The sequence below is a fragment of the Notamacropus eugenii genome, chromosome 5 (genome assembly GCF_028372415.1).
Source record: "Notamacropus eugenii isolate mMacEug1 chromosome 5, mMacEug1.pri_v2, whole genome shotgun sequence".
Classification (NCBI taxonomy): Eukaryota; Metazoa; Chordata; class Mammalia; order Diprotodontia; family Macropodidae; genus Notamacropus; species Notamacropus eugenii.
The window spans coordinates 172,274,994-172,290,044 of NC_092876.1; the positions used below are offsets into that span (position 1 = coordinate 172,274,994).

At 40.9% G+C, this 15,051-nt stretch overlaps 1 protein-coding gene across 3 annotated transcripts in view; it reads left to right on the forward strand.

Moving 5' to 3' along the window:
- PKNOX2 (PBX/knotted 1 homeobox 2) overlaps positions 1-15,051 on the forward strand; it is a 341,067-nt gene that overhangs the window by 184,033 nt on the left and 141,983 nt on the right. The window lies entirely within an intron of this gene.

A 15,051-nucleotide genomic window follows, 5' to 3' on the forward strand; every position in this document is an offset into this window, starting at 1 on the left:
AACCAAGAGTCCCAATTCAATGATCTGACTTTACCTTTCTATGAGTTTCTCAGGTTTTGGAGTTGTTTCGAAGTTGGGTTCCTTGACTCTGCTTTGAGTCTGATTGACTTCGTCATGGTCAATGCAGAGTGGAACTTCTAACTTTCTCGTGTCCTATAGGTTCCTATCCCCAACTTCAGTAGCAAAAGAGACATTTTGGGTGGGGATAGGGATGGAAAGGGAATTTTATACATATTTTTTCTTTCTTATTATTCCTCTTGACATCCTAAAAAGCCTACAATGACTGAAATCTCTTTAAGGGATCAGGTGTAATCCTTCTTCAATTGAAAGTTGTGCCTTTGGCTGCAGCATCTCCATATTCAGTGTGTGATCATTACAGGAGAGGAAAGGGGGAGAGACACAGAGAGATTAATTTCTTCAATGTTCTCCTTCTTCTTCCTTTCTTAATGATTGAAATTTACATGTGAGGGGAACATCTCAATATCCTCTGGAAGACACAGTTAAAGGAAGAAGCCTGACTGAAGTGACAGTTTGGCAAGTTGGGTGTGTTGGTTCCTGTGTGTGTGTGAGTGGCTGCCAGTCTGTTATTGAGTCTCTTGGTTTGCACCTCTGTGTGTGTGGCTGTGATTGTGACAAGGAATATGTGTGACACTGAGTGTCTGTAGGTGGCTATGACAGTAGCTCTGTGAGTGTGATTGAGTGTAATTGTGTATATGTGAAACAGGGTGCCTCAGTGACTATGTGTGTGTTTGCGTGCATGCTTCCTAAGAAGAAAATGATTTCTCATTTCCTGCATAAATTACTGGAACGTAAAAGGCCATCCAGAGCTCGGTTCCCTGCATCTCTTTCAATAAAGCAATATAATCAGGGCCTGGCCCCAAAACTAGTCCCAGGAGAGGTTTTTCCAAGATTCTTTGTCAAATGAAATGTCACCGACTCACCAAATGATGAGAAGAATTCTTCCTATTTATTTCCTAAGTCAGGCACAGAGAGAAGGTGACTCCTTCCTAGTTTGTTCCCTCCCAACAGTCTGGGGAGCGGGGACATACTCCAGCTATCGTTACTTCCTGGAAGATAGCATGGCAGTCCTCCTTCCAAATGACCTGAAGATGCTAACTTAATTCCAAATATCAGATGTGGGTTAACATATTTTCTATCATGTTTCTATCATTATTTCTTGTCTATTATATTATTTCATTTAAAAACACATAGAAATCTTGTAGAATCATGAAATACTAGAGCTAAAATAATATCTCACATTTACATACACTTGAAACTTTGCCAAGTGCTTTCCATGGTTACCTTCACAATCCCCTTTTGAGGTAAAGTGCTATTATTTGTCCCATTCACAGATCAGAAAATTGAGGCTCAAGAGAGTGGAAGAGAATTTCCCAGGATCATGCAGCTGGGAAATTTCTAAGGAAGGATTCAAACTCAAATCATTCTGATTCCAAGTCCAGTGCTTAGAAACAGAGACAAAGGTGATGTTGTGGGATTATACATATTATATAGACTGTACAGAAACAGGAAGGGACCCTGCCTAGAAAAGACTTTCTAGATCATCTGGTGGTTTACGAAACAAGTGGAGGAAAAGTAGAGCCAGTCAAGGACATACCTAGAATTTGAACTCTTTCAACTGGCTTCAGGTCCAGTGCTCTTGTGCATCTGCCCAGTGCATTTCAATCGGTAACCTCCAACTCTGGTACATTAAGGCTGAAGGGTTGAGTTGTGCTAAGATGTAGCCCCCTTCCATAGCAACTAGAGAAATGTCCTGGTCCTGAAAAGGTTAGCTCCAAGTCTAGTTTCTCAGACCAGCCCATTAGTACTTGATCCCTAGCAGCCTAGGGTTTCTGTGTTTTGCTTTGGGAGGGGGAGCCATTAGCCAAGAAGAGGCAATGACTTGAAGGAGCAGATGGAGATGAGAGAGAGTGACAAGCAAAAAGACTGATGTGTTCTCCACGGAGTGCAAGAAATGTCAGTGGGTTTGGTGGGATTGAAGGGTTTCCCCAAGAGAGAGAATTCTGTTGGGAGAGGTTGTTTGTGGAACTAGAAGGGACATTTACTTTCAGCTGAAAATTTTCCATTGTACTGACTTCCTCTCCACCACCACCCCAGCCCTTCAAGTCTTCTCACAACTTCCCTGACTAAATAAGACTTGTTTTCCCAAGCTGTCATCCTCAAGTGAACATCATATCACTGTCAAACTTGGATCTCACATCTGCTCCCAGCAGTCATGCTATCTTGGGCTCAATGTCCAAGTTCCAAAATCCACAGAATTTTAGAATTGGAATAGACCTCAAAGGTAATCTGCTACAATCAATCAAAAGGTTTAATGCATCCCCTACAATTGGTTATCCAACTGGAAGTTATTATTCATGATTTCTTCAAGGGATAAACAATTTTACCGAACTTTAAGTGATCATCATTATCAGCTGAATGATAAAGTGTTTTTCAAATTTCATATTGCCAGATTAAATCCTACCTATAGTTAAAAAGAATTCAATTCAACAAGCACTATTCTGTAAGCGTTGGGGAAGCTACAAGAGGAAGTCTTACATTTAGAGGTGATAACTTAGCCTCCTTCATTGAGAAGACTGAGGTCATCTGGCATCAGCTCTCTCAACTCTACTTCAATTTTTTCAGAATCTCCACCCATTGCTTTTCTTCCCCTTATGGAAGAAAAGATATCCCTCTTCTTCATTAAATCTAATCTATCAAACAACTTCTTGGATCGAGTGATTAATGCTAGTACGCAGTCGGTACTTAATAAATGTTTATTGACTGATCCCATTATCACCTGCCTCTTCCGGTACCTAACACTGGCACTCTGCATGTGTATGTGTGTTGATGGCGTTGGTGTTGGTGTTGGTGTTGGTGTTGTCTGTGTCTGTCTCTCTGTCTCTCTTTCTCTGTCTCTATGTCCCTGTCTTTGTCACTTTCTCTGTGTCTGTTTCCTCTCATTTTCTTCTTCCTTCCTATCTATTTACAAACAGGCTTGGACCTATCCAATCTTTAAAAAGACCTTTCTATCCCATCCAACTACTATTCTATATCTCTTCACCATCATCACTAAACTTAAAAAAATGTCAGAACTTCCTCACCATTTGTTCTCTCTTTAACCCCTTGCCATTTGACTTCTTCACACCATTCTATTGTAACTGCATTCTTTAAAGTCACCAGACAAATCCAGTGACCTTTCTTTCAGGCCTTATTTTTCATGACCTTTACGTAGCATATGACACTATTGACAATCTCCCTCCTCACCTTTCCCCACCCAGCGTCCTACTAGATAACTGCTTGTTTCTTTGGTTTCAAAGGAACAAAACTATCCTGCTTCCCCTTCCAAATCTTATCTATCCCTTCTCTGGCTCTCCTATTGGCTCTTTATTCTCTTCCGTGACTCCTTAAAGGTGATCACAAAGGTTTTGTTTTTGATCTCACTATACCCTCCAATTTAGCAATCTCATTCTCTTGGTTCAACTACCAGCTCTAGGCAGATGTTCTCTGACTCTATAGCTTCAGATCTGACCTCTCTGCTGCCCTCCATACCCGTATATCCAGCTCCCTTCAAGACATTTCCACCAGCATATACCTCACATAACTCAAATTCAATATGTTCAAAACCAGACTTGTGATTTTTTCCCCCTGATAAGCTTGCTCTTTCTGAATTGTCTAGTTCCCTCAGTGAACCACCATTTAGTAATTAATTCATTTAGTAAACATTTTTAAGTACCTGCTATGTGTCGTACGCTGCTTAGTTCTGGGAATACACAGAAAGCTGCACAATAGTCACTGGCCTCAGGGAACTTTACAGTCTAATAGAGATGGTTGTTGTTGTGTCTGACTCTTTGTGACTCCATTTGGTGTTTTCTTGACAAAGATCCTGGAATGGTTTGCCATTTCCTTTTCCATCTAAGAGAAGAGATAATACATTAGAAAAAAGTTGAAAAAACGCATGAGTATGGGGTGGAGCTTAACTGAGCAGGGCATGTGAGTTGTTGAGTTGATTTCATCTTGAAGAATAATGAGTTTTTGAAGATGATGAAGTCTAGGTAGGCAGGCTAATGACTACTTTCTCAGTTTCCCAAATTTGACACCTGAGAGTTTCTCTGACTTCCTAAACCCCTCATTTTGCATATTCAGTCTGGGACTAAATCCTGTCTATTTAGTCTTCACAACATATTTTGCATCTGTTCTCTCTGTCATTCCGTTCAAACATTTGTTATGCATAGATCTGACCATGTCAATTATCAAAAGTTTTTCAAGTACTCCTAATTGCCTACAAAGGATGCTCATTCATCAATGTATACTGCTCTGACACTCTATCCTTATTTCCTATTACTCTCTTCCACATACTTTATAGTCTCACCATTTGGGACAAGTCTGTCACCCTTTTCTCCCAGTTCTCAATATACCGCAAGGCACCACCTCTTCGCCTGTTGCATTGTTACCACTTCAAATGCTACCTTCTCCAGGAAGTCTCTCCTGAGTTCATAGCTCACATAATAATTCATTTTGTACCTCTCTGATACACTTATCATAAGATATTTTGTATTATACTTATCCCTATGTATACATTATCTACCAACTAGGCTGTAAGTACCTTGAATGCAAAGTGCTTGTTTTGTCTAAATATTGTATTTCTCTCGGTGCCTAGCATAATATTCTGCACACAGTTAGTACTTAATTCATGTATGTTGAATGAATGAATGAAATTTAAGATACAATACCTTTTCTTTGTGGGATTACAGTACCATTAGAGCCAATAAATTTACACACATGAAAGAAAGAAGATTAAAAGGCAGTTTGTGACTAAAATGCTGTAATGAATAGAATGTGTACTAGTCCAGTCAGCTATAGAAACTTGCTATAAATGTTTTTCTGCTCTGGGACTTAGGACTATGGTGGCATGTCGTTATAAGTATGGCTCATCCTTCCAATGCACATTGGGCAAATCCTCATTATCCTAGGCCAGTTAAGAAAGTCTCCAGTTGTCCAGGCTTCTGCTGCTTTGTCCCTTATCTAGAAAACATGAAGCATGTTCCGCTGCTCACTGGCCAAGTAGAGCAAATGTCCAATTGTTCTTTGGGGATGTTGCCCTCCCAGGACTGCCCCAGTATTCCAATTCCTGGAAGCCAACTATTGTGGGCAGCTCTTTAAAGTGAATCTGTTTCTGCACATGTGATGGATGATGAAAAGTATTATACTTCTAGATGTTTCCCCTCCTCCTCTCTTGCTCCTGGGTACCCAGGCCAGTCAGGTCACATTGGGTCCAGTGTTTATAGCATCTATTGCTACTTTAGTCTCTCTGGCTACCTCCTCTGGAACCTGGAAGAGCCTGTCAGGCTGACTGTTAATTGGGTGTTCGGGGAGCCAGGGCTGAAGCTTAGCCTCCCGGTCAAGGGGCTACAGGGCAACAGACTGCTTGCTGGCTTCTTAGAGGGAAAAGACTTGAGAAGGAATGAAACAGAGGAGGGGCTTTCTCCTCTCAGGTTCTGAGAGAGAGTGCCCCAGCTCCCCTTCTGCCTCCCAAAGTGCTATAGTTGGTGGGGTACAAATGTTGCCTAATGGCTTTGGGCTTTTAAATCTGGATAGTTGTACTGCAGTAGCAGTTTGCTCATCCCCCTCCTCCCAGCCTGCCTCTCATTCTCCTCTCTTCTCTGTCATGTCAGTTGCTCTCCTCTCAGTGGAATAGCTAGCAGTGATAGAAAGGAGATTAGAGGTGATATTTCTGCCTTCAAGCCTTCTCTAGGCTGTTGGAAAACAAGTCGAACAAGGTAAGTTGTTAGTTATAGGGGGAAAAATCTATTTATTTCAGCAGAGCCCTGAAGGTGAAATGCGGGTGTCACCTCTGATCTTATTTCTTCTCTCAGTCATGTATTTTATTAATCCCCAAGTGGGGAGTCAACCCTGATTTTTCTTTCCCAGTACTGGTGTGATGTAGTACAGTATAGTGTGGTATATGCTCTTTAATGCAGAGCCTAAGGAGGAGGCAAGGCGGAGGGGGAGCGGAGAAAGAGGACATGAGAGGGAGAAAAGGAGAAAGAATGGACTTGGCTTTTGGAGCAAAACATTTAGGAATTCTAGGGAGAAATTATTGTCTTAAGGTGGAAGGGGCCTAGACTCACAATCACATAGATGTGGGTTCAAATCTTAGCTCCATATCATCCTCACTTTGAGACTTTGGGCAAGTCATGTCATCTCTCTTGTACCCTGTGTTTCCTTAGCAATGAAAGGAAGAGAAAGGAAAGCTCCTTCATGTTTTAGGTCTATGATCTTGTATCTAACTCAGTTCTTCCCAATATCTTCAAGTTGCTTTATAAGGTCAAAATTTTTTGCTGTTTTCTATATGATCATAGTTGTACTATTAGTATATATTGGTTGAAAAAATACCTGATGACACAAAACTACCATGTAATGCTTTTAAATAAACATATGTACTTTTAAAAATAGTAGTATATATGTTTATCAAATTTATTTATTCAATCTCCAGACTATATGTTTACTTGTTCATGGATACACATGGATTTCTGGACCCCTTGCAATTTTTCCACTTGTCTCCTAGAGTCTATGGCCCATAGGTTGTGAGCTGCTTCACTAGATGGACTCTTAGAACATTTTATGAAGTCAAGCAGGTAGAACTTTCTTTCCCTTAGCTTACCTTCCTTCCCTCTCCCAACCACCATCATTTTGAGGGAAGAGGAGAAAGAATGGGAGAGAATATAAAGAAGAAAGTGAGCCAATCGTTGTCCCTGTCCAGAAGTGACTGAAGGTATAATCACCAGAAGGAAAAAATGGTGCCTTTGTCCAGTGGCTTACAGGGCAGCCTGTGCATTTTCTACTTCTCCAGATGAGGGAGAGAAGAGCATGGGCCTAAGCCTTTAGGTGTCCTCAGTGTCCCCAGTGGCCTGGTCACCGTCTCCAGAACGCTTTGTCTTTGGTACCATACTGAATCATTCCTCACAGGGACAAAGGAGTGAGCAAGCAACTTTTTCTTCTCCCAGGTAAAATTCCCAAGCCCTTCACCTGTGGGACCACCTTCAGAGCAGAGTTGAGCCTTGGTAATTTCCAGATGAGTCCCTTATTTAGAGAATGAAGGGACTGACTTAGTGAGTTTCAGAATTCTTAGGTTCTGTTTTCTGCTCATGATTCTCTTGCGTTGTGACTTTGGGGAAAAAGTGTCTTACCTGCTCTTTATTTCAGTTTCTACAGCTTAATCTTATGATGAAAGTAGCCTGCTCTTGGAGCAAGATCACTGCATCCCCTTTGCCAAAGGCATGGATTACCTTGCCAAACCTCTGAGAATTAGGAAATTTTAGTTCTATACCAATTACAGACTTTGGGGACTTGGGGAAGGCAGGGAGAGAACATGGTCAGTTTCTTCACTTGCTGGACATTTAACACCCTATGCTCAGAAATGCAGGGGTTCCATTACACCTCAGCTTCCTGATCTCAGTCACTGTTCCATCCAGGGTTGTGTCCTAAGATCTGGCTACGGCGTTTCACTCTCATATTTTCTCTTCATCTCTCTGGCCCCTCCATACAACTCTTACCTCTGTAATTATCTATGATGTTGCCAGGACCTGGCTAAGGACTGCCCCAGGAGATAATGTTTCCTCTTCAGTTTCTTGTAGCCTCTGTAAGACCTTAGATGAATATGATACTGAATCCTTCTCTGATCAGAAATACCACTGGTATTATCTGTGCTTCTAAGTGAGTCTCATAGATCAGTCTTTTAGAGACAAGAAGATCCAAGGATTTGAAGTAGAATGGAAATCTCTGAGCACGTAGATCTTGGATAACCACATTATTCTAAACCTTTTAATCATTAGTGTGTACATGCACATGCATACACACACTTATGCTGCCTCCCCCTCCCCCCAGAATAGTGTGCTATGGTGGATGGAAAGCTGGCCCTGCCTCTGACACATCCTAGCTATATTACCCCTAAGTCACTTAACCTCTCAGTTGTTTTCAGTAACTGTATGTTTACCTGAATTTATAGAGGAAGTTTCCTTACCTAGCACTTCACTATTCCAATAAAATTGCAGATTCAATCTCTACCCTTATCCTTTTTTAAATGTGAGTCACACCATCAGTATTGTGTCAGAAGTAGGATGCTTCTAAACTCGTGTTTCCTGAATCAGATACTGTCCACCTGTCCATTATACCACAGTGCATTTCATAATAACATTTTAAATATATTGTAACCAGACCTTTTTCTGGTCATCCTTGTCATCCTATGGAAACAACTGTTCTCTATAATGTTGCATTACCTAACACTATGCTTCTTCCAAAATAATAAATAATCTGGTGTGCTTATTAAATTAGATGACACAAAAGTTAGGATAGCTAACATATTGGATTGTCATCCAACCTTCCAAGCAAGGGAGGGAATAGCAGTTGCCTGAGACTGGAAATTCTGTACAGTTTCCAATCAAGACTCAAAAAGACATTAGAATAGTGGGCCGAAATACAATAAGATGAAATTTGAAGGAGTAAACTATAAAAAAAAATTATAATTAGGTACAAAAAGTCAATTTCACAGATGGGGGAAGAGTTCTTAGACAACAAACAGTTTTCTTGAAGAAGAGTCTCTGTAATGATTACCTGAGTACCTGCATGGTTTTTTCATTTTTGTCTTTGTATTTCCCAGTGCCTTACAAATACTGCATAGGATATAAAGAGCCAAACTTCAAGTCAAATAGACCTGGGTTTAAGTCTCACCCCTGATACTATGTGGGGGAGGGTGTGTGTGTGTGTGTGTGTGTGTGTGTGTGTGTGTGTGTGTGAGCCTTCCTCCCTCAAACCTCTCATTACCCTGGTCCTTAAACACAGATCTGACCTTGTCATTCCCCTTCTCCGTTAACTCCAATGGTTCCCTGTTGCTTCTAGGACAAGATATTAACTCCTCTGCTTAGCTTTTAAAGACCTTCCCAACTGGGCCCCACACAATCCTTCCATCCTTAACAAGCATTATGGCTTGTCTTCAATCCAGCCAAACTGACCTTCTCTCCTACATACTCCCACTCCCCATGCCTGGGGTGCCCTTTTTCCTAAACTCCAGCTCATAGAATCCTTCTCTTCCTTGTTCGATGAATCCTTGAACATCCTCCTCCCTCACTGTTCCCCCCCCCCCCCACAAGTTCTAGTAACTAACTCCCTTCTCAAACTACCTTGTATTTATTTTCTTTATTCATTTTGTATATACTCATATATGTACTTGTACTCTACTTATTCTCTTTTGCATTAGAATGTCAGCTTCCTAATTATACTCTTGAAAATGGGGATTTTTTTTTCACTCATTGTCTTTGAATCCCCAGTTACTTACCCCTTGGCGTTCAGTCATTTGAACCTCATTAGGGATTTTCTTGGCAAAGATACTGGAGTGGTTTCCTTCTTCAACTTATTTTACAGATAAGGAAACTGAGGCAAACAAGATTGAGTGACTTGCCTAGGGTCGCACAACTAGTAAGTGTCTGAGGCCAGATTTGAACTCATAAAGACGAATCATCCTGACTCCATACCTAGCATTCTATCAACTGTGCCACCTAGCTCCCCTTAGTGCTTACTACAGTACCTGGCATATAGTTACTTAATAAATGCTTACAAATTGGTTGAGCCTGGGCAAGACTATAAATTACAGAACATTTTCTGGGCTGCATTGGTAGAAGTCTCTTTACCAGGCATTTCCTTGCAGTAGTGAAATCACAAGTATGCGCCCCCCTCCCCCAAATCTTCAATGTCTAACACCATTGTGAATAGTAGGTACTTAATAGATGACTAATAAATGGAAGATTTGGGAGGTTTAGTGAAGTTTAAGGTCAATGAAAGTCAATAGTATAATATGGCATCCATAAAAGCTAAAGTGTTTGGGACTACGGAGGTAATTGGGCTACTTCTAACCTTTGTTCACTTCTAGGCACCATCTTTATGAAGGGCACTGATAAACTGGAGAGTATTCAAATGAGGATGGCTAGTATAGTGGCCACCTAAAATCCATGTCATATGAAGATCTGCTGAAGAAACTAGGAGTGTATAACCTGGAGAAGACTCTGGGAAGATAGCTTCAGGCATGTTACAAAGAGGGATATTTAGCCTTGATGAAAGCTCAAATTTCAAATTTCCTAACAATTAGAACCAGGAATGTGCTGGGAAATGTTTAATAACTATCTCTCCAGGCGAAAAAAAAGCTTTTAACTTTGATCTGCATTATTAACATTTTCTTATGTCTAGGCCAGAAGTGTCAAAGTCATGGCCAGCAACCTCCAAAATTCCCAGTACAACCTGAATCAGATTAAAATTTAATTGGAAATTGTCGAATAAAATAAATTGAAATACAATGGAGCATAGATAATATTAATAAATGGTATGAGCTGGCAGAAATCCAGTGGTATCAAACATAGAAACTGGGCCTGCTTGGCTAATTGACTTAAAAAACCACATAGTACCATTACCTATGCTGCATTGCATTTTTAGTTTTAGTTATTGCTAAATTTTTCCCATTTGCAATTTTTTTATTTGCTTGGGCTATAGTTGATTAGCCATTTTGACACCTAGTCTAAACAATTGACAAAACAATAAATCAATCCCTGATTTGTAGCATTTTAACAATCAGCTCTCTCCCACCTGCTTTGAGCTGGCTCTTCCTAACCCTTGATTACAACAGTATGGAAATGCAAGTCTTCCTATACAAAATAGCTAATATGGAAATGTTTTACATGTTTGGACATGTATAACCTATATCAGATTACTTACTATCTCAGGGAGAAGGGAGGGAAGGATCATCCTATGAAACAGAGTATTACAAGTATTATTCTCTCTCTCTCACACATACATACATACATACAAACACACACACTCCTGACATCTGTCCCCTTCTCTACTCTCACACAGCCACCACCCTGGTTCAGATCCTCATTATCCCAACTTTCTAATTGTTTTTTCTTGCCTCTAGTCAACCCTTTCTTCAATTCATCTTCAATTCAGATGTCAAATTAATATTCCTTTGCGTGGGTCTGACCATGTATGCCACTCTCCTCATGAAACACTAATGCCTCCCTATTACCTCTAGGATGAAACACAAACTCTGCTGCTTCAAGTTGTTTACAATTCAGCTCAGCCTACCTTTCCAGACATTGCATTTTACTTTCTTTTACACACTTGACATTGGCCTGCTTCCTATTCCACTTACCTACATAATCTTCCATCACCTGTCTCCATGTCTTTTCATATGACTGTTCTCATACTCTGAGTGTAATCCTTTATCACCTCCTTCTTTTAGGATTCCTAGTTTCCTTCAAGTTTAACCCTACAGGAAGCCTAAACTGACCTCACTCCTTGCTTATGCCTTTTGCCATGAAATTACATTGTCTCTGTCTTGTATTTACTTTTCTATGTATATATAATTTTCACCATTAGAATATAAGCTTCTTGAGAGTAGGGATTATTTTGTTTTGATCTCTGTTGCTTGGTCTTTCGGACACATCTGACATTTTGTGATCCGACAAACCATAGCACACAAGGTTTGTATCCTCCACTATCTCACGGCAGTCTGTCCAAGTTCATGTTTGTTGTTTCCATGACACCATCTATCCCTCTCATCCTCTGTCATTCCTTCTCCTTTTGTCTTCCATCGTTCCCACCATCAGTGTCTTTTCCAATGAATCCTGTGTTCTCATTATGTGGTCAAAATATTTAAGCTTCATCTTCAGTATTTGACCTTCCAGTGAATGATCTGAATTAATTTCTTTAGCTATTGACTGACTTGACCTCCTTGTTATCCAGATGACTCTCAAGTCTTCTCCAGGACCACAATTCAAAAGTATCACTCCTGCAGCACTCAGCTTTCCTTATAGGCCTACTCTCATATCCACACATTGCTACTTCCTGGCACATAATAGGTGTTTAATAACTTTTTGTTGAGTGAATGATAAATGAATTCTCATTATTCGGGTGAGGAAGCTGAGACCTCAGAGTTTAATAAGTTAGCCTTCCTCTTCTCCCTTTTGCACAGAACCTCAGGCTGCATGCTGCCCTTTTGAGGCTGTTTATGATGTTCATTGTAATCTGATTTAACCTCTATGACAAATATTGGGGGCAAGAGTGTATCCCCCAGGAATGGGCATTGTGTCTGCTTTGCCACTGAGCACTCTGGGCTCTCTCCTCTTGTGATCTCCTTTTCCTGTCAGTGTATGACTGTCTTTACCCTGTTGCTGAAAAAGCTTAGTTGGAGGGGTAGGGAAGGGGGAGAGCAGGCTGCTGTTCTGGCTTTTTGTTTCAACCTTCTTTGTGTGAATGGGAATTCATTAACAAGTCTGCCTCTTCTTTCCCAGTTTAGCCCAACCAAGCTATGCCCTGGTTTCCTCTTCTTTGCTCCCTGGGAATCTGGCCTCCCTCGTGATCCCCCATGCCCTCCTTTCCCCACCCTAAAGACAAAGCTCCAAAGCTGGAGGGGAGTGGGAAGAGGGTGGGGAAAAGTCTTGTTCAGGCAAATTTCTAAATTTACATTTCCCTGCTATTCGTGATGATATTTAGCTCTTCCCGTTGTCAGTCACTAGTTAATTACATTCTTTACTGAGGTGCAAATGTGTTTTTACACGAGGCTAAGATGGTGTTAACTAGAAAGGAGCTGTTCAGTTAAAGATGGTTTTATTCCTGGTGCTAGGTTGGGACTGAGGCACTGGGGTTTCTAGCTGGGAGAGTGAGTGAGGATGCCAGTGGGAGAGACTTTTCTGATAAAGCCCTCAAAAGCTGAGCAATTCAAATTCAGTTCCAACTTTGTTGGTCCCCCTGTAGCTCCAGCTAGCCCTTAGGGGGAACAGAACACTGGAGAATGGTTTACAAAGCCCAGAAGAAGCATTTAGTATAGACAGGTTCTATCTCCAGCACAGTGCTTGGCACATACAGAGCACTCAATATATGTTTATCTATCTTCATTAAATTAATAATAACACATTTATTTAGCAATTTAAGGTTTGTGCTTTCCTCACCGAACCCTATGAGAATGCGCTGCCTTACTTACCCCATTTTACAAATGAGAAAACTGATCCTCAGTGACCTGACCATGATCATACAACTAATAGATGAGGGAGTTGGGATTGGAACCCAAGATTCCTAATTGTGCTTTACACTGTTACACCAGCTGACACCAGCTGAAATAAATGACCACCAGCTGTGTGTGGGGCATAATCCCAGTGACAGAAAAAACAAGAATTAGAGCCCTGGGGGGGAGGGTCTAGTAGATGAAAGGAGGCATATGTATATGTATATATATATATATATATATATATATATATATATATATATATATATATATATATATATATATATACACACACAGGTAGTTATAATCAATCAGCATTTATTAAATGCCTATTATCTGCTGGGTTAATCATCTCAGAACAGCGTAATGCCATAAGAGAAGCCTAGAACATTGTATATTCAGAGTATAAAAGCTCTGGGTCTCTAACCTCTTTCACTAGTCTCTAAACCCTTCTAAGACTTGCCTTCTAGGGTCTCCCTGCCTCCTCATCAAAAACTGCTCTCCAGATAGGATCTAAAAGTCATTGCATTTTCTATCAGGCTGAACCAGGGACTCTCTACCTTCCTGTGGCCCCTCCTCCTACCATCAACTCAGTCCTGCAGTCCCTCTTCCTCTAAAGTTGCCAGAATCCTTTCCAGAGCACTCCCCCAGCCCTCACCCCTGCTCCATGACTATCTGCTGTCTTGGATTTAGCTTTGATTCAGAGCTGACCTGCTTGACATTGAAGGCCAGGCCTCAGAACTCCACTGGCAATTCACTACCATCATTTTGGTCAGGATTTCTACTACTCTTTGCCATCCCATAACAACTGTCCCTCTTCTACACTTCCCTGAAGATTGGAAGGTGAGCATCTCAAACTTACTTCAATCCACTATATCCAGCCAGGTCTCAGGATTCCACCGACTAGTTTCTTGTTGTAATGGCAAGTAAAGTAACATCTTTTGCTGATTTTGTTTTAGTACAATCAAATATAATGCCTCCATTTGAATGTGACTGAGGGGGATCGTTTCCACCCTTTGTCTGGCCTGGGAAGGTTCTTGCCTTTTGTTAATGAGGCACTGGTTCTCCAGGGATGTTACGCCCTCTGGCTTTATAAAGTGTATAAAGACTCTGAGGTGCGGTTTTATTTGGGGGCTTAATTTTGGTAAGAAGGTTTGAGGGCTAGATGAGGACTCTGGGAAGCCGTTAAAGAGCCACCCCGGCTTTGAGAACCCAGATGTCAAGCTTCCCTCTCTTGATAACTGGTCAGACAGCTGTACTTGTCTGTTGAATTACGGTCAAACAGAGGAAGCCATGTCTGTTGATTACTTTGGGGTGGTGAATGATATATATGTTTAACTAAAGGATTGATATATGTGCTTGATTAAAGTGATTCTTAACCCCTCAAAAGTTGCCTTTCCTTTTATGAATCTAAGAATGTGTAATAGCAGGCCCCCTTTTGTATGTTGGGGTCACCAAGAAAGACCAGAGATTTGATATCTCTTCTCCCTCTCCCTATCATCACTTGTGCATCCAATGGATGATCCAATCAGTATAACCTTTGTAATTGTGAAGGGTGTGACCAGCCTAAGTTGTAGGCTGCCTCAGCAGAAGCTCCTGCCCTGGATGTTACTCCCTCATACCCATCCAGCTCAGCCCGGTCCCTTTCCCATTCCTATCCTACTCTAACCTTTCCAGTGTCCTATATGGATCCCATTCTGTTATTAACAAACTTTCTTTCATATTAGATCTGTGTCCTCCCAGAAATTACTCTGCAAATATTTTGTATTTAATTTTCTCTACACATGCCCTTTCCACCAATCGAGTATTAGCTTCTTGAGGGCAGGGACTGTTTTGTTTTGGGGCACTGTAGGCCAGTGCCAAGGACACAGTAAGCACTTAATAAATGTGTATTGAATTAAATTGACTGATAACTTGGAGTATTCTCATTGGGCATTTATAGTTTTCTAGGGATATAAATCTTTAACAAAAAAATTATTTTTCCACTAAACATTAAGACAATGGCA